The 20,323-nt window shown below is 37.4% G+C and overlaps 1 long non-coding RNA gene across 1 annotated transcript in view; it reads left to right on the forward strand.

Annotated features, from left to right (window-relative positions):
* The first annotated feature begins 16,403 nt into the window (after positions 1 to 16,403).
* Positions 16,404 to 20,323, forward strand: part of LOC121074987 — a 32,496-nt gene continuing 28,576 nt past the window's right edge. Inside the window, exon 1 of the long non-coding RNA XR_005822666.1 lies at positions 16,404 to 16,457. This is a non-coding gene — a long non-coding RNA (uncharacterized LOC121074987). The remainder of the gene's footprint in view (positions 16,458 to 20,323) is intronic.

Genomic DNA, 20,323 nt, shown 5'->3' on the forward strand with positions numbered 1-20,323 from the left:
GGAAATGTTCTTTTCGTACACCTTTAAAGATCATTTACATGGACATGTAAGAAAAAAATACCATCCCACACAAGAGAGTGTGTTAAAAATGAGCAGTGTGCATTTTTGGTGCTTCTAGGAAACCTATCTACCTAAGGTTTTGGTGGTGTGAGTACTGTGAACCCCTCTCAGAGCATCATTATCGTTCTGTAAACTGTTATCCAAAATAACAGGCCCCACCACAGTGGAGGCCTGGAGGTACACAGTCCCGCATGAGCACTTCAAGAGATGGGGTCCCCTAGCCAGAGATCAAACGCCACCTTCCCCACATGGAGAATTAAACCAACACATGAGGGTACCTCATCAAACTGTGTTTGATAATGAAGGCTTCAAAAAGATAGGTAGGTCAAAATGTCAGTGTCTTTCTTTTGGTCTGTTCAGGTTCTGTATTGGCACACAAATTATAGAGGAAAAGGCTTAGAATGAGAGATGGCTGTTATTTCCCCTGGGAACTCTTTCATTATTGGCAAGAACTTGTCTTCTGTATATTTCCTTTTTTTTTTTTTTTTTCTTGATTTCTTGTAATTTTACCAAGTGTTGTAATCTGAAGCAATTCTTGTCTTTCTTTTTCTCTGCCAGTGCCTTAATTCCCTACTTGCAAAGTGGTATTAACAGACCTGTGGGCTGTTCCTGGAGGAATGTAATGTCTCATATCGATTTTTAAATTAATTAATATATAAAAAAATACATCTCTTCCAAACATTCTGGCACCAGAAGACTAACTTATGTCCAGTCACATTTTGATATGAATATGAGTAAAATAAAAATTGCAACATGAATGCCTACTATTTTTTAAGTGACTTATGCAAGAACCAGTGTCTGTTGTGCAAAAACCGATGTCCATTATTGCATGGCACTGGATAGACCATGAAGCTGCTCTGCAGAATGTAAAAAGCATATAAACAATCAGAAAAGGGAATTTGGAAATGAAGGGAAGTGAGCACAGAATACCAGCTGATGAATAAAACATTTCCCAAAGTTCAGAAAAGTCAGCTGCTCTACGTTAAAGTGGTTGCCAGGCAACTCATCTTTTTAAAACAAGTACTTCTGTGGCAGATAGCTCATAAAGACATTGAAATGGTGAAAATAACTGCTCTTGAACAATTTATTCGATACATTAGGTACAAACAGGCTTTCATTCATCATCAGGCGTGCATATCTTCTTGTTATAACTTTTTTCCTTGAACAAATACATGTGTTTTGTCCAAAGCAGTGGAATTTTAACTCTTTCCCCATGAGGGAACTGCTAGGCATCTTTGGCTTAAATCTGGGCATTGATATAAGCCTATTTTTGATGAAATAAGGGAGCTCATTCCGTATTCTGAAAAATCGTCACACTTGTTTGGTGAGCTCAGAGCACTCACACATAGAGGGGAGCTTGGCTGCAGCCCACCAAATATTTGCCACGAGACAAACTGGGGCTGCAGGCAGAGGGGGAGGCTCCAATAGATTGTCAAAATACTTCGGGAAAAAAGCAGACAGGTCCTTGTGGTTCTTGCCATGGAGAGGAGGATAAAGCAGTAACTGGAGGGGAAAACTGATCATATGGAATAATTTATTTGACTTTATTCCTTGCCAGTATTCAACTGAACAAAGTTGTATTTTTATTTTTTTTTTCTTCTTTTTTTTTTTTGTTTACTATTGTGTTCATTATTCATGATTGCTCAATGAGCACTTTAGTGAAATGCTGAGCACAGAGGATGTTTGCAAGCTGATCATAATGCCTGGATTTTCAGCACTTTGCTACTTGTTATTTATCATTTGTAATTGATCACCCTGCATAGTGAGATACTCTTTCTGCTTCCAAACTGGATGACTGGAAGTTTTACAGATTAGAAAGGGAAAACCAAAAAAAGTTTTCAAGGATTGTTGTTTTCTTTTGAGTGCAACCAAAAATATCTGTATCAAAGTAGAAAGGAAATAATACAACAGTTTTTACTAATTTTAAAGCATACTGTTAACACTTCAAACGCTGCTTGACAATGTTTAGAAAGTCTTTCTGGAGCATCAGCTCAGCTCTGGCATTGAATGCCACTTGGAAATGCCTGGGCCACCTCTGGCAGAACAGCAAGGAGAAGCAGCGCAGGGCTGTGCTCCTTTCCTGGCCATTTGGTTGCTGCCAGCAATGCAGCAATAAACAAAAAATCCTGTGTTTGAATTTGCCATTGTCCTCCTGAATTGCTGTCTGGTGGTCATTTGGCCGTGACCGTTGCTCCCAGTGCTGAACTCAGCACAAATGAACAAAAAAATCACCTGAGTGACTGAGAAATGTGAATTTTCAGTAAAACCTACAAACATGCCAAACAAAAATAACGCTTATTCAGACAGAAAATAATGCCATGTTGAGGTTACCTGTCAGTAGCTCACAGTCAATCCATGAAAGTGCTGCTGGGGGGACGTGTGACCAATGTCCAGCGATCGACTTGTAGCTTGGCAGCCTCCTGCACTTCTCCTGCTGCCTGCCCATGCAGACCCTGCCCAAGGGCCTTGGCCATGCTGGCTTGGTTGCAGGATAATGTTACTAAGAATATGGTAGGGAAAGAGGTCAGCTTGAAAGTTGAGTAATATTGTAAAATATTATTCTTATGTTGTTAAAAATGGGTGGTGATTTTTAAGATCTTTTGGCCTTACCCAGCCATACAATCCCATTAAACTAAATCAAGTGAATGAAGTGGACAAAGTGCAGACAAATTTAACTCCCAATTAGATGACACCTTGCTAAACAAGTATTTCATAGTGGCTTTTGTTTACTGTTTACCTAACTTTCTGAACTTCAAATGTTTCTGCTTCCATAATCCAAACATCCTCCTGGGCCCTGCAGTGGCAGGAGGCTGCAGCGACTCCTCCAAGGCCTAGAGCTTTGCAGTGCTTGAGGGGCAAGGCCCAGCTGCCCTGCCTGCTTCCCACAGCCCCATCAGCTGGGCAAACGATGGGCTAAGTTAATAGTACTGATGTTAATGTACAAGCTAACATGACATTTCCTCCTTCTGGTGTATATAAATGTGCATAAGCACTTGTGTTGCCTGATATATACACTTGTTTTTGTTTGTAGTGAAAAAGTCACAAGGCTTGAGATACACAAATAGTTAACAAGGCTATTTAGATATTCAAAATATCCAAGATGTGAAACTTCAGGCTGGAAGGTGCTGTTGTGGGAGCTGCAGCCTGTTATTCAATTCCTGGGGTCAGACCAGCAGCTGCTGTAAAAATCAATAAGGCTTAGAAAGATGAAATGAACTTTAAAAAAGAAATGTTGACAGAGGATATTCCACAAAGCCAACCTTGATGAGTCTGAGCCTGTTCATACCAAAAATGGGGGAAGTTTTACCATTTACTCTAACAGTCCTTGGCCAGAATCAGGAACTTGCAGTGTTATTTAGATAAAGTTTTTCAAAGTCCAGTCTCCTGATGAATTGGGATGCAGTCTGATTTGTGTCTGAAAGGTGGTTGGGTACATCACTACAGGAACATGTTGAGGTAGCTTGTCTGTCTGTCACTCCTTCCTGCATGTGGCGGATGGTTTTGTTGAATAAGTCCTTCCTCCCTCCACCCCGTTTTTTTTTTTTTTTTAATTTTCTTTTCAGAATTTTTCAGAGTACTAAACAAAAGACAAAACCTTGCAAGACAAAGCCAGATATGTAGGTGTTAATATCACAGAGCTGAGATCATCATATAACATGTTAGTGGAACAAACTTTTAGTATATATCGAGAACATTCTGAAGCTGCAAACACTGGCAATAACCAAAATCTTCTCATATTCTCATAAAACTCTCCTTTTTTATTCTCCTATACTTGTCTGATTTGAAGTCATATCAGATTTAGCTGCAAGGAGAGCTGTGACCAGTGTCCTTTTAAGGCCAAAGAGAACTATTTACAGTAGAAAGCTTGTAGCAGATGATGTATTCCTGTAGAGTCAGAGCCAACATAGCAGGGAAAATTTTGGGCCCTGCTTTATGTAGCGTACTTAAAAAATAAATCGCTGTTTAACACTAATATTTTCTTACAGAGGAAATGATTTTGCACCAGTCTGCTGACTTTGAAGTTTTTTTCCATGTGTTTAAAATGGTCAACATGGTATCCTTGCCAAGCGCAAACATTCAAGAATGCATCAAAACCCTGCACAAATATAAGCACAATTAATTGATGTTAAAAAAAAAATAAAAAAAAATCTGAGAAGATAATTTTGGACCTTATGTGCTGTCTCTTTTCAGCTGCTTTATCATTCATGCTTGCTAGATTTTCTCTGCAGTTGTGAGTATTAGAAATTGAGAAACTGAGTTTTTTGCATAACCACATGAGTCCAGGAAAAGCACTTTGATACAGAATGACCAAATGTCACAACTGGTTGACAAGCATGCAAAGACTGACAACCATGAGACTGCGCTGTCAGGTTTTGGGTTTGAACTTCCAGTTATGGTCAAACATATGAACGTAAACATACCATTTCATTATTATGAGGTAGTATTTCTTTATTAGCTCATAACATGGTAGAAATAATAACTTACACTTTGGAAGCATCTTCAAAATATTTACTGTCATATGAGTATTGCAACACTCTTTTTATGGCATCCATAATTTATAGTAAAGTCATTTAAAATATATACCTTGATTAGATCTACATTAGTCTTATATTTTTATGTCAAATTATGTTAAAATAGAAATAATGATTAATTTTGCTATAGGAAATTTCATCAAGTTATAATAATTTCAGTCTTATCTCTTTGAGCTGCATGTTTCTCCTATTGCTTTAAAACTAATTTAGGCCACATTATATACAAAATTAAATCTTACTTTTATAGCTACACCCTTGGGGTTCAATGAAAAGGCTTTATGAGCTAGAAATTAAAAGTACTGGTTGAAAATACTATTACATTATACAAGCTATTATTAAGGCAATTTACAAAGTTGGTATTAAAACTATGCACATTTTTCATTGTTAGCACCCATATATTCAGCAAGCCCATGGGACCATTTGGTATATAATTTGGCAAATAAAATCAACTGAAAGGTAAACAGTAAGTCCCCAGCATTTCTTGATAGGGAAATTGCACTATAATAATTGCAAGACTGATTTAGCCCAGGATTGTTATGAATTTAAGAGATACACACCACGTTTGTTACTTGCAAAAATAAATCTGAAACTCCATATTCTACATGTATCAGAGGACATAAAGATTTATGAGTTTGTCTTCTCACAAAGAAAACAAATATTTTATATTCTATTAAATCCAATTCAGCATATGTCTAATTTTGCTTCTTGAATGTGCTGTTTTTCTTCACAGTTGATTTTTGGTTCCTGTGTAAGCACTGCTACAATTTGGAGGCTAGATAATTGATTGCTTGTTTCCACTTGGACCCTAGGTGACATAATACATGGTTTAATGCTTCAATATTTTTGAGTAATGTATAAAAAAACCTCACAATATGATTTATGTTAAGTATAAGAAAAAGAAATGGCCTTTTAATTTCAAGAAAGGTTGTCCTTTAATGTTATATATTTACATATTCAACATTAGAGCATCCTTGCTCTTTTATCAAGATGGGAAAGGCCTGACTGTATTTTTAACAGAAAGGGAGACGGAATATTTTCCCTTTCTCAAAGGGAAAATCATTGCAGTGGCAGAAATATTTTGGCAAGAAAGAAGCCACCAGGACTGCCCGGTTGCAGCAGGAGTGCTGGGAAGAGTGGGGCAGGCAGGAAGGAGCATCACTGAAGCAGCATTACTGCTTGCACCATCACCACTCTGTGGCCACTGGAGTTGTGCTGGGAAGACCAGGCTAATGTTACTGTAACTGAGAAGACTTCCCATCTACTTCCACTCCAATTTTACAGCAAGCTGCTTGTCCCACCGCTGGTGGAGTTAGAGAGCAAAAAGCTCATGCTTCCCTTGGTTCCTAGGACTATGTGCTAGCCAGCATTTGGCTGTTGATGTGGACAGGGCTCTTGGAGTTTCACAGTGTAGTACCAATTTTAAGTCTGTAATTTATTTGGAGCATCATTTCTCCTAGGGAAGTCTGAGAAAACACAGGATTTGCTTTTCCCAGACTTTTCCCATGGGCTGATCCTTGAGGTGGCAGATTTTATGCTGGTTAGGAGAGGGCAGAGATTACCAGCATGTAGCTGCAGGTTCACTGGGGAGCTGGGATATGAATTAGAAACCTTTCCAGATTCTGGGGAGACAGCAAAATTCTTTTTGCCCCTATACTTTTTGGAAAGTCTGTGGCTAAGGAGCTGCCTGGGAAGGAAGAGCTCATGTAAATATGGTGCCTGGTAATGAGCTCCCAGGCTTTCAGGGGAGAGCTGTGGGAGCACTGGAAGGCAACGATCTTTTCCTTGAATGCTTGGCAGCAAGCAGAAGTAGGGGTCAGGTGTCAAAGGGGCACTGCATAATCATGCCAATAAGCTCTGCTGTGTTATTGAGCAAAAGAAACTTTGGCTGTGCTGGGAATTCCCCATGGAGATGTTTGTGGCTGTTGGGTGCTGAAGCATGCTGCTTATCCACACTGGGGACTCACAGAAACACACGAAAATGTTGGCTTGTGTTCGAGTGACAAATTGCCTTTTAAAAGAAATAGCTCTAGTTTGTAAATTTTAGCAAATTTATGTCTTCCTTATGCTATGAGAGCCATTTGACAAGGAACATAATTTTCTTTGCTTAACCAAAAATCCTCTGACCAGCCAACCTTGTTCCTGAGTACAAGTTTATGATTGATTTATAGAAATTAAAGCATCCCAATAAAAAAAAAATACATTTGATATTGTATTTAATTTTGGCAGTTTTCATTATCCTCTTACTGCTCCTTAAAAGAAGATTATTTAACTATTACAGCATAATGCAAACATTTCTATTATTAGATATTCATAATTTATGGCATTGAAAAAAGTTGACAAATAGTTTATTTGATTATGTATAAAGTAATTCAATTTTATATGGCCTACACTAATTTATTAAATACTGTAAAAGATAACAGATTGAGTGCAAAAGGAAACGGAAGAAATTATTTGTACTCAGTAAAGTATCAAGCACATTTAACGTATTTGTACAGTGCGAATAAAAAAAATGACATTATGTAATACATCATCAACCTACAGAGATTACACTTCAAAGCCATTTTATATTGAACAAATAGAGCTTGATTTTTAGTCTTTTAGAAGTATCTGAATTTACAATACTATAAATTTATAAATAATGCATTTTATTTTTGTTGCTATTGTTATTATGGCCTGAGGATCAAAGCCCTAAATTAGGCATCTGAATTAAATACAACCCCCTTCTAAGAATCGATAATCACCAAAGCAATTTCTATTTATATATCTTTTCAGATTTAAATTGCTGAATTAATTTTTGAAAACATTTAAAATGAAGAAAACAAAATTTAGGGAGGATGTTTAAGAGAAGGTACAGGTTTACAGCTGCAGGTTTACAGCACAACCGTCCATAGGAGCATGTGCTGGAGCTGAACAGTACAGCCCTGGAAACCCTTCCTCATGCTCAACTTCCCTGGTAAGCTTGAATGGGGCTTCTTGCTCAAGGAATGCTACTTATGCAGTGATTTCAGAACTTTGTCGTATTTAAAGGTGATTTAAGAGCTCTTTTATAAACAAAAAGGTTGATACGATACAGATTCCATACTAAATGATACTTTCTCAATAAGGTTGATGAAACTTCACACATATGAATGCAGGGATCTCTCTGTGTATGTCTTTGAACGGTGGGGACATGTTCATCTAATTTTTCTCTTACAAAATTGTTTGTTTTTCTTATTCTTATATTGAACCATACCTTACTTCAACCACATTGCCACTGATTTTAGCAAAAATGTCAGATTCTTCTTAAACATTAAAAATTTGCAGACTGTAATGCAAAATATTGTAAGTGAGAGCTGAAGCTTAAACTGTGACATTAGTGTTTTTTGGGGTAAAAATCCCTACATTCCTTCATTCCCCTTTTTAAAAAAAAGTTTTATTCTAGGGAAAGTATATTTAGAACAGTTTTTGGTTGCAATCCTACAAAAATATCCACATACACATTTACAAATACAAAGAATTGTGATAGTCAGAAGTTACCTGCATTAATGCACCTACTTAATTGCATACTGGATTGCTATTCACAGTTGTGAATACAATATTTATAAAATTTTTGAAGATATATACAGATCACAACATTTTCATCGTGTGAAGGTTAAAGGTAAAAAAATAAATAAATCTGCACTTCTTATCAGGAGTTACTTTTACTGACATCTTTCAAATGTGAATTAAATGTCTTAGGACTAAGCTTTTCTTATGTGAGAAGTTGATAAAAATACAGAAAAAATTATTTCAAGCTAATGTCCTACAGGATCAGTTACAATATTCTTGTTAGAACATTCCTTGCTGGAATATCACCCAACTCTAAATGAAGATTCATTTGAAGGACATCATTTTTGTCAGTATGTTTTATTGCCATAGTACACTACATTTGACATATATAAACATCAAATTATGAGATATTTAGGCCAAGACATGTAACTGTTCTCCTTTTTCAAAGTCTTGGTTTTAAAATTCTGAATTATGCTGAGTTGATTTGTTACCTTTGAAGCTTTTCTGACACTCACCTATTTTGGATTGATGGGAATACTATTACATTGAAGCATTTCCTGGGGTGCAGGCATATATTTTTTGAAATCTAATTGCAATGAGCTCTTTACTGCAAGAGAAACAATACCTAGTTATGGCTGACACCTTACAAAGCAGATATAAAGAACAGAACCTTAAATGCAGATGTTAATTCCTTACACAGAAGCAAGAACAGTTTAACTTTCTCTTATAATATTTCATAATAGTCTTACATATACAAATGTGATATAAATCTATTACTGCAATAAAAGTGCTCCTTTCCATTAAAAAACCACCTCTACTTAATAATGCGTTTGGTAATGATTACTTTTTCAGTTATTACTTAATGCAAGCAAAAAAATGAACATAATTTTCAAACACGGCTGAGTAGAATTTCCTAAGTCCATGTTATTTATGATCCTGTTTTCTGAAGGTCAGATTATTTTTCATGCACTTTAATAATTCACTAGATGTGCTAAATGTTTACTTCATGTCTGAATGACAACCAATCTTGTCTTAATTAAATATATCTCCTGACATTGTTTTAACATATCAGTGAATTCAAATCAGTTAGTAAAATGTTAAGCAAATCACATTTGTAGTCGCTCTCTGCTTTGAATATCCACTTCTCTAGTTTCTTCCCACCTGCTGTCATGTGTTAATTTTTTTAAAGCATCATCTATTTGCAAAAAAAGAAAGAAATTGGTATTGTCTTGTGTTGTTTCATCCTTAAAGTGAAACCATTTGCAAGAAAATTATAGGTCCCTAGTGCTGAACTTCTTTGCATATTAATTTTGTTAGCCTTACCTCCTGTGGTCTTTAGTTCTGGAAGGCCTATTAGATAATACACAAGATAAATTTTCCCTTGTATCTTACAGCTAGTCGGGGGAAAAAAATCCTTTTTTCTTAAAGCTTAAAAATTGCAATATTAGCCATGCATATTTTCCCCTAATTTTATTAATAAAGATTAATTTAATTAAGCACAATATTCTACTCAATATTGATTACATTTGTTTCAAGTTCTAGAGAAATTGATATTTATGGTAAAAAAAAGTATCTCAGAAAATAATGTAAAAAAATGTATCCTGTACATATTCTATCAAATTGTGTTGTCAGAATGGACCTTGGTGGAAGACCTGTGATGCTCAATAGGTGGAATAGATACAGCCAGACACAAGCATCAGGCACTTGGCATAGTTGCAGAAACATTTACCTGGATATGGTTTGTCTTCAGTTAGATTGGATGGTTGGAGACACTTAGATGTGCAGAACTACAGAAGGGTGCCTGGTGGGATTTAAAGGAGAGTCTGAGCAGACAAGATACTTGACTCCTATTTTCAGAGTGTGACAATGTATATTTTAGCATTTTGGTGAGTTTCTCTGAGTATCTAAGAACCTGCAACTGGAGCTCCCAGATTCCTTTGGGAATCTAAATCTCAGTGTTATGATTGTCTAGCAACTTTAAATATGCTAAAAGCAAGCTGAACAGTTTGAAAGTGTTCAGCAGCTGACTTTCAGCATGTTTCTATTTGTGCCTGAGAACTGAACTTGTGAGTTCTGAAAGGAGAGGGATGGTGTTGCACTCTGCCTCTCACAGATACCTGAACCAGGTACAGGTTACATTTCTTTAACTAGTTAAACTTGTTAGCTGTTTGCACATAAGTATCATCAGCTTCCTCTCAATAACTGTGTGGTAAGCTCTCAGTTCATGATAGACGACTTGGTTTTGAGCTAGGAATTCCCCCAAAACATCCTCTGCTTTTAGAACAATAGAAATGTTAACATTTCTCAAAATTTTAGAGCAGATCAGAGACCAGTCAATTTGTTTCAAGCTTTCCAGCTCATCCTCCAAAAACAAAGCGAGAACATCTTTAGGCTAAATGACATCATTATTTATTGACATCGCCTATTGTTTAAAATGGCACAACCCTTTACAATCCCAAGCAAGCCCATAGTAATTTTGTAGAATCTAAGAGTGTAATGGAAAAAAAAAAGAGCTTTCTCACAGTTGCTGACATCATTAATTTACAACAGCATTGGTAAAGAGTTATCAAAAATGTTTTTGTGCTGTTACCAGACATTTTTAAATCTATTTTGCATTGTAATAAAAATCCTTATGACTTTCCAAAGGCACTTCTTCTAGTTTGGAATTTGTTTAATTAAAATCTTTTTCTAAGCACAAGCCTTGTAAAGACATTCTCTGTTACTGAGAACAGAGAAGCCATTATGTCTGATTTTTGTTTTTACTGGGAAGCTTTCTGGAAAATAAAACCACCTTTATTTCCTCAGTGCTGATCTACGCCTGGATCAGACAAACAGGAAGAGGCAGTGCCCTGCACAGTGTGTCAAAAGTGAGAATCCACACGAAAGCTACAACATTTGTTTTGGTGATTTCCTTCAAAGAAAAACAACAAAATTCAAAATTTATCTTTTTCAATGTGAGTTTGATATCACTGAGAAAAAAGGAGAAATTAGAAAGAGTGACACTTGTCATTGTCTGAATACGTCTTTTTTCTAAAATGGCTATGAGATTATCAACATTAATTAATTAAATGTGCAAAACTGCTTCAGATATTTCAGACAATGGTCTGAAAGCATGCACAAATATTCTTCTTTCCATTACTACTTGGTCATGGGATAAGTAAGGAAAATAAACACCCAAGCCATTAATAACTTATTACAGACAAGATCTTCTGTTTCCTTAGGCAAATCTTTTGACCTTTTGATATTCTGTTGTCTCATTCTTTGCATATTTGAACTGTTTAGAGTGTGTGGGGGAAGATCAGTCTTACTGTGTTTGTTGAGCACCCCAAACCCTTTTGAGATATCAGTTTTGAATGAAGCCTCTAGGCACCATCAGGCTGTTGGTACAACTGCCGGTAGTTCAATCTACTGAAATTTCTGCTTTATGGATAGAAACAGGATCTATTAATACAAAAGGATTTCCAGCCTTTCTTTCATCAGAGCACTTGCATACCATGTGCAGAGACTTTATCACTGGCAGGGGTCATTTGCCACATTTTCCAGTTTCTGCTACTGCTTTTGCATATGGTTTGTAGGAAGCAAGGAGGAGGAGATGGATTTTATGGCAGATTTTGTTAGAGAAGTGACATCATCAAGAGATAGAAAGGAGAGAGCAATGAGCTTCCCTGCAGGGCAAGGAAGAGTAAAGAGAATGGCATGGTAGTATATTTGGAGAAGCAGGATGGAAAGAAGACTGAACAGAAGGAAAGAGTAATAGAGATCACAGGAAGAAGAATTAAGAATGAGCAATGAGACAATATTATTAGAACTTTTTTTTTTTTTCCCCCCCACCAGGGAGAAACATTTGCAATGAAAACAATTAAAATCCATTAGACTTTCCTAATAATGTTTTTCCATGCATGTAATCATGGCGGTTTCCAAAGGGATGGGAAAGAAACAGTGGATTGGATAATTTTGAGTGTAAATGAAAAAGTGGGACTTGAAACTTGCAAATGGAAGACTGAATGCTTTTTATTGTGTGATTGGACAGAAGTAATTGGTATCTATTGGCAACAGAGGTGGTCTGAATGGATGCTAGGGGATGGAAAGTATTCAGTGACCTAATACAAACTGTTCCTATGGAGAGACTAACAGTTTTCATCAATGCTAAATGTATAGAGACTTGTTTCCTATTGTACTGAGAGGAAAATATTTTCTGTAAATATTCAATACATAAGGAGTCAAAATACTGTAGTGGCTGTAATTTCTTACTTAAAAGAGGAGAATACCCTATCAGGAAATTTTGTAAAGTTCCAAGTAGAATACAGTATTTGTTAAATGCTGGTGTTTAAGTCTATTGAAAACTGAACAGAAATTACCTTTAAAGTCTTTTGAGATATGTTGTAAATGTGGTATGGCAGTGGTTTTGCATGAGGTCATTGCATTGTACTCCAATTCTATGAATGACCTAACGTCTTCTAACTGTGATATCACCAAGATGAAAAACCGATGATACCCGGTGACTTGCACTATTTCTACCCTGGCCAGTCCATGCTGTTGTGCTGATGAACCAGAAAGCAACTTCAGTCCTCTTCCTGATGAAATTGCAATGCCAGGTGGGCTTCACCTAAATGTAGCCTCATAACACATTTGTTTAAGTAAGGGCAGGTACAGATGCCGAGTATGCCTTCTTGTATTATTAGTGTTCCTTTTTTGTCAGGTTACTGTAGGTGTGTTTGAAAGCCTTTGAGTAGTTTTCTTAGTTGGAAAGAACTCCTGATCTTGAAGAAATTATGTAAAATATTTCAGTCATGTTCCATTTCTTTTCTTTACACATTTAGTAGTTTCTAATTTTACATGAAAGAAGTGTTTTTCTTTAATGTTGCCACAAGCTTCTGTTTTCCAGCAATTAATAAGGTTATATTTTCAGTTATATACAAATTTTTGTTACCACTTCACATCTTCATCTGTCAGTCTTATTGCTTGTATCTGTGAAAACTTCAGGAATTTCTTCAGCAATGATTTTTGTTCTGGTCGTAGTAAACAAGAAATATTCTTGCAAAAATAGATCTTCACAATTCTTCCCTCCATTTTCAAATGTTTCTTGTTTTATCAAAGCCATTTCTTTATCTATTCATTACTTTGCCTCTGACTCCATATTTGCTAATCAGACTGGTGTTGAATATTGTACCAATATTTTCCCAGATCTCAGCTGGGCCAAAATTGTTCCCATTGCTCCACTGTTACTCCATTAATTCTTTCTGTCAAGTTTACTTAGCATCATTTCTATTCTGTGGTTTGTTATTTCTTCTACATAATACATTTTAGATTTTTCCAATAAAGCTTCCATTATCTTGATCTGTTTTCTCTTCCATTGGGTTAAGATAACAAGATATCAATTTCTTGTTACGTGCAAATCATTTTATGCCAGTATAGTCAATAGAATGACGTCAGTAAGAGGTGAACACATTGGTCTGAATCTGATCCTGGTTTTCAGTTTCTTGAAACTTATGTTATTTATTTTCTCATAATAGGTGTTGTGTCAGCTTTCTTCAATGTATTAGTGCCTCTAAGGTTTGAATTTTTTTTCTCTCTTTTTTTTTTTTTTTCCTTTTGATCATCTACAGATATTCCAGTTTCTTGATTTAATCATTTTGCTGATTTTGATTTTCTTCTATAATTGTTCTTGTTTCCTTAGGAAGTGTAAATCTGCTGCAGCATCTGTTAGCCATCCTTGTTTATTAATAATTAGGCATGACTGTAATTATAAATTCTTTTAATAATTTACCTTTACCACCTCTGAGAGGCCCATAACTGATCTCTTGTTTAAACATTTCAGATCTTTGTCTTACATTATTTTCATGTATCATTCTCAACGTGTTGACCACATTGTTGATTCAAGCAAAATCTCATCCTCAGCTCTTGCCAGGAATTTATCTCTGAATGTGTTCTCTCTTCTAATTGGACATTTGGGAGAGAACAGATTGCTGGAAGCTCCAGCCCTATGGCTCCTTAATTCATAGCTGCTTGGCCCTTGACTAAATTAAAGCTGCATGGAGCTGCCTGATTTAAGAACTCAGAGCATTAAGAGCAGCAAAAGATGAGATGCAGTGGAGCTGTGTACTGCTATGCCATTTAAACACCCTATTTTGATCAGGCTCCAAACACTAACACTCGCTTTTCTCTTTGGCTATTTTTGCCAAATTAATGCTACTGAAGGAACCCCGAGCACAGAGGGATCTCCAGCCATTTAGTGGCTATTTTGACTGAATATGTAGTGGAAAATGGAATTAGCAGACCAGAAATCTAGTCCTCTTCAGCAGGTGAACAGATGTGCTCTTCCAGCTTCAGCTGTGCTGGTGGATGATATTAGTAACCGCAGCCTGTCTCTGGGCGGTTATCAGCAATCCTAAATCCCTTCAATGCTGCTAGTAGTGCTGCTCATACAAGCTTCCTCTAACCTATTTTGTTCAAAATGCACTAGATTACTGAAGACTTACTGTTTATCTAAACTATCCTGGCCTTTTTGGACTGAAATAAGTCAGGGAGCACTCACATAGCCCGCTCAGCCAGCATATCAGTAGGGGCAGCAAAGAGCATTGGGCAGCAATCTGTCTCCCTGACATAGCTGCTGCAAAATACATGCCTGGCTAGACCCCAAATTCTGCTAGATACACATTTTATCTCCTTCCCATCCCCATGGTAATTCCAGTTCCATTTACTCTTCTAATTTCTGTACTTTAGACTATTCTGCTTTTGACTTTGTTTATTTCAAAAGCTTTCATTCTCCTAACGGCTGTGTAGAGTAATGATCTAGTGAGCAGGAAAAAGGGGGGCTTATAACCACACACTTATACTCACCCTGGTTGTCTCCATTTAATAAAATTTTATTATTTACTGCCTCTAAATTCCTCTGTGATAAATGGCCAGAATCTACTGTGTCACACTACTTTGTATTCTGCACCACAGAAAAAAATTAAATACTCGCTCAGAAAAATATATTGAGAAGGACTGTGTCTGCCCCATGGTGCTTCTGGCTTAAATGAAAGAAAGCACAGATGTACTGGACACATTGTGAAAGAGATCTTCTGCTGGAACAAAAAGATACCAAAAATTATATTACCTTTCACAAGAGATCTGCTGCTTCCATGCCAGCAGATAAAGGTTTTTTTTTTTTTTTTTTTTCTCCATTGCAGACTGGTCAAGATGCAGTCAGAATTTTGTGTTCAGATTGCTGTATCTTCTTCAAGGAAAATGTATTTTTCCCATAATTTAAAATTTATTAGAAAATTAACTTTTCTCTCCTTGTTCAAAAACAGAAAATTGAAAAATAAACATCAATTATTCGGCCATTTCAAGCTGATTTTTTCAGGTTGGAAATTTTCTAAAAGGAGAAAAAAAGGATAAGAGATCAAATTTTTAGATTTCTTCAACGATTTCAGAAAACATGTAGACTTCATGGTCTGCAGTTTTGCAGAGAGAAATCTGAAAGAGAATGAGAATATTGCACTGGAAGAGGGAGCCAGGTCCAGATGCACATGACAACCTTAAAAGAGTCAAGGAAATTGAGGGCAGCTGAAGGGAAAGGTGCAGTGAGATTTATTGGCATCAAAAAAGTCACAGGCTTAGAGAATTTTGGCCTGGCTACTATTTACTGTGTGTTTAATCACAGAGGCTTTGGAGGGAGCCAAATATTTCTGGAGAAAGCAGAGCTGAAAAAGTAATGTTATTTTTTAATGGGTGAGAAGCTAGACAGAGAGGGTGGGGGGAGGCTGGAAAATCAAACCACATTTTGGAGGGGGAAGTGAGGCAGAAGAGCCCCGAATTCATTTTCATTCAACATGTTAATGCTAAACGTTTGACAGCCACACAACTTCTTTAGGGATTGCTCTGCTCCCTGTATTCAGACTGGTCTTAGCACAAAGAATAATGTTTAAGAATAACAGAAACCTTTAAAATCATTAAATGTAAAGCAGACAGAAATGAATAAATCTTGTTTTCCCTCCTGTGTACCCAAGGGGTGGCACTGGCACGGTGCAGGAACTCCTTGTTGGGTCAGGGGGATGCAGGAGGTGCTGTGGGAGCAGAACAGGCACCCATGGGTGGCAGCAACAGGGTGGCTGTGGGGTTGGGGGTAGTGAGGACATAGCAGGCCTGTGGTGTTGGAAGCTGCAGAGGGCTGGAGGGGAGTGCTGGAGTTGGGTGGGGGGACTGGTGGGTTGCTCACAGCTGCACTTTATAGGTCCTGCTTGAGAGCAAATGTATTTATTTAGCTGGGGAAAAGGGGGAGGGTATGGCCTGCTGGTTACAAATAGAGTCTGTTGTATGGGTTTAAGATGCAGGAAGAAAATGGACCAGGTGGGTGTTCTGGAAGGGGGGTCTCTTTTATCTTTTTTCCATGTCTTGCTGGGGGTTCAGGGCTGGGTGCTACCCTTTAATTCTGCTGTTCACCTTCAGCACAGCTGGGTGAGATGTGTGTTTGTGAAAGTTGTCATGTAGCCTCTCCTATGGTTGGTTTTACACTACAGAAATTTGTCGTTTTAGTTGCTTTTTTGGGTCTGACTTAAGAACAGAATCAAAGTTTATAAAGTCCTGATATTTGTGACAGTTTGCAAAGTAATTGATAAACAGGTACAGGTAAGTCTAATGAGCATGTTTCACAGTTACCTGGGTTGCAAAATGTAAGTTTTATTAGGATGAAAAGTTTTATAAGGATGAAAATGCTCATCATCCTAGCTGGCCCCTTATTTTCTTTGTTTTCGTAGTGTTACATAGGACTGATGGGATTGATGTGCTGGAGATAAACACAAAGTTTGCCTGATCCTGACATTATTTCTGTTTGTTTTGTTTTGGTGTATTGTGATAAAGATAGCAAGGCCTTGAAGAGTGTCTTTTGATGTCTCAAACTCTGGCCACTATGTCTCTTCTATTGGTTTGTTCTCAGACTTCCCCAAGGAGAAAAGAACATGGTAGTCATGCACCACTTCTGTTTTAAAATAGATGGAAACTAATTTAATACTAGCATCATGTGCATTTCACTTTGTCTTTGGTTGATCTGACCTCTGCATACTTCCATTGTCTAGAAGATTCCTTAAGCAAAAGAAAACAAGCTGTTCTCTTCATAAAACAGGTTGTTCCGTTTGTGCGTCCACTTTCGTCTGTCTTCACTTTTTATACACAGGCCATGCTGACCTAAGAGCAACATGAGCAAACAGTGAGGAGAGCAGTAGTTATCACAGGCAAAATAAGGTTACGTTATAAAAGTAGGGGGCTATGAGTGAGAAAGAATCAGGTTGTAACAGTGGGTGAAGAAATGAGAGATTGGCAGAAAGCCTCTGAAAAGACTGGATTGTTATTACAGCGTTTGGTTTTGATGTCACTTTTGTACTTGTTGATGTCATCAGAAACCCTCAGTGCTTTGAGTGGGCACTAAATTTTTTCAAATAAAATCTCAGATAAGGTTATAGAGCTAAAGGAAAAAAAAATGCACTTGAAATTCAAGTAATACTGAAGAAAATAAAAGGTAGGAGAAAAGTTACATGAAGTACTATGCATACCTGGTGTTTCCCACTGTATCTATATTTCAGTGATTTTAGAGCTAGATTTTAATACTTCCTTTCCTTAGTTGTTTAAGCAATCCACAGAAATTGGAGGAAAAGAAAGCCTTGATAAAGGATGGCATTTCTCAAAAATTTGCTGAGCTTTTATGGGTGTGTGCATATCTGTTGGTTTAGATGACTGCATGGCAGCATGGTTGAACAGACTTTTGTTTAATTCTTCATAGAACTGGGGCCTTTGGCATTTCCTCTTTGAACTCTGTGTGATCAACTGCACAATCACATCAACTTCTCTGTTAAGTTCCTCCAGACTTTTCTTTGTACAGGAGGGAGAGATCTATGTCACCTTTTTGTTTCTTTAGAGGATTTATTTGACTTAATTTATGCCATGCTAAAGAGAGGCATGTTGAAGTTTATTTGTGTGTTCAGAGAAAAGACATAATCATTTAGATCTATGAATAAAACTAATCTGAAGATTGAACTATTTTCAGCAAAGCACCTACACATGCACTTGAGGCTACTTTGTCATTTCTCATTTCTAAATGGTTTACTGCAATAAAAGTAGCATGTAATAACTCCTATTAGTTTTTCTTTTTCTGCTAAGAACACAGCTGGTGGTAGGCTAGGTGAGGAGAGAAAAATATTTGTCTAAGTAGTTGTACTCTTGACTCCCCCAAAATTGTTGTTATTATGGACAAATTCTCAGTGATAAGTTTTTTCTAGAGATTGCTGAGATTTTTAGCAGTGGAAAAACTGGAACATTAGTTCTTTGTGTCAGCTCACAGTTCTCAGCTATTTTTATCAGCTTTTAACATAACCTTAGAAACTTTTTTCCAATCCAGACACAATGTAAAAAGATAAATTAGAGACATTAATTAACTTTAGTCTGAGGGTGAAAAACCTGTAATTTGGATACCAGGCCTGCCACTTGCAGGCAGCACAGCCTTGGGCAGGATGCTTAGCTTCCCTTTCTGAGGTTCCCTGTGCATAAAACAGAGGCAGTGCTTCCCTACCTGGCAGGAGGGTTTGCACTGATTAGCCTTCCTGCAGAAGCAGAATTGTCCAGAAGACTTCAATCTATCAGCCTTCACATTCACAAATCCTTTATTTTACCAACTCTACTCTGGTGCTTATGCCTTACACAGATCTGATCCTACCAAAAGTTTAATAAAAGGGGCCAGAACCCAAGTCCCCTTAAATTCTATCAAAACAGTGTTCTTCACATCAAGTTTTATTTTAAATCTAGGGCAGAGAGTCTATGAGCTAGAGATGTATGTAAGTGGGGCATGGATCATACGCTCTTTCCCGTTGCTTGTGACCCTGTCATCCTGAATCATCCCTTGTACTGCTGATGCATTTGAAGAGCACAGGGTCACTGGTAATTAAGACAGCTTTGTGAAAGTGCTAGCAGTTGCAGCTGTAGGATGAAGAGTACCTGGAGTGTAGAATTTGTTAACCATGTTGAATTCCCTTGGAAAAAGAAACCCTTACATTTGCACATACACTACTATTTTGTCGGCTCATGAGTTATGCAGGGTTGGATTGGGTTGCTATTTGGATGGCTAATCTCCAGCAAAAATGCCAGGTGCTGCAGGAAGCATTGCCGATGCTACGGTAGCTGGGTATCCCGCTTGGAGGCATGACTGTGCAGTGCCCCACATGCCTCTGGAGCTTTGGGTTGTTGGTGATGGTGCCTTTTAAGTGGGCAGCTCTCAGCTGAAGCATTTGTATAACACAGACATTTAAGGCACGGATCAAGGACAACAGACTGCAAAATCCTTTTTTGATCTGTATGAGAATGACAGGCACTGCGTGATAGCTGCAGTCCAGGTGGGAAAGATCAGCATTGCTCTCTGAGCTAACCAAAAAGGTGTAAGGGAATGCAGGAGAGAATGATGTAGGTGTTATAGAGGTACTGATTGTGGAAAGAAACGAGATAAAATGCTATTGAGAAGCTGAAGTACATAAAATAAACTCTGGTGCTTGTCCTGCATGCCTTCAAGGGTATTCTGACTCCATGCTCACTGCTTATCCTGTCTGCTTTGTTAACCCAGAAATCCTAGAAGAAAAGCATAGCTGGGAGAAGTACACCATCATCTGGCATACACAGGCTGATATGCCAGCCTTGGTAACTGTTGTGCATCACACATATCAAGTCATACATCAGACTCCACACAACATGGTACAGTGACTTACTTACTAAAGGACTAATTTCTGTTGCTAAAGCAGGAGACTTTAACGTGACAGAAAACTGTATTTGCATGCACACTTAAAATTTAGCTGGTGTTGAGCTATCTTTACTTGGAGACGAAGATAATAGCACAATGCACAGGGCAAGCAAAAGTGTGAAGGCAGTGATAAGTATTTTTTTAATGAAGTGCATAGTCTCAATACATGGCCCACACCTTGTAAGGTGTCAAAATACTCATTTACTAAAGAGCCTTTGGACATTACACACCATTGCTAATAATGACAGGTGGATGCAGGAACCAGCAAAAGATCTTTCAGATAGTGCATACGACCAAGGATTGTACTTGGATTAAATTTTCAATGGATGGGTAGCATGTTTATTCCCTAGAGCAGTTTTATAATAGAGGTGGATATTGGATGGCAGGGGTGAAAAATCATGTCCTTTAGAATTTGAGGTACCCAAAGTTTAAAAAAAAA

The sequence above is a fragment of the Cygnus olor genome, chromosome 9 (assembly GCF_009769625.2).
Source record: "Cygnus olor isolate bCygOlo1 chromosome 9, bCygOlo1.pri.v2, whole genome shotgun sequence".
NCBI lineage: Eukaryota > Metazoa > Chordata > Aves > Anseriformes > Anatidae > Cygnus > Cygnus olor.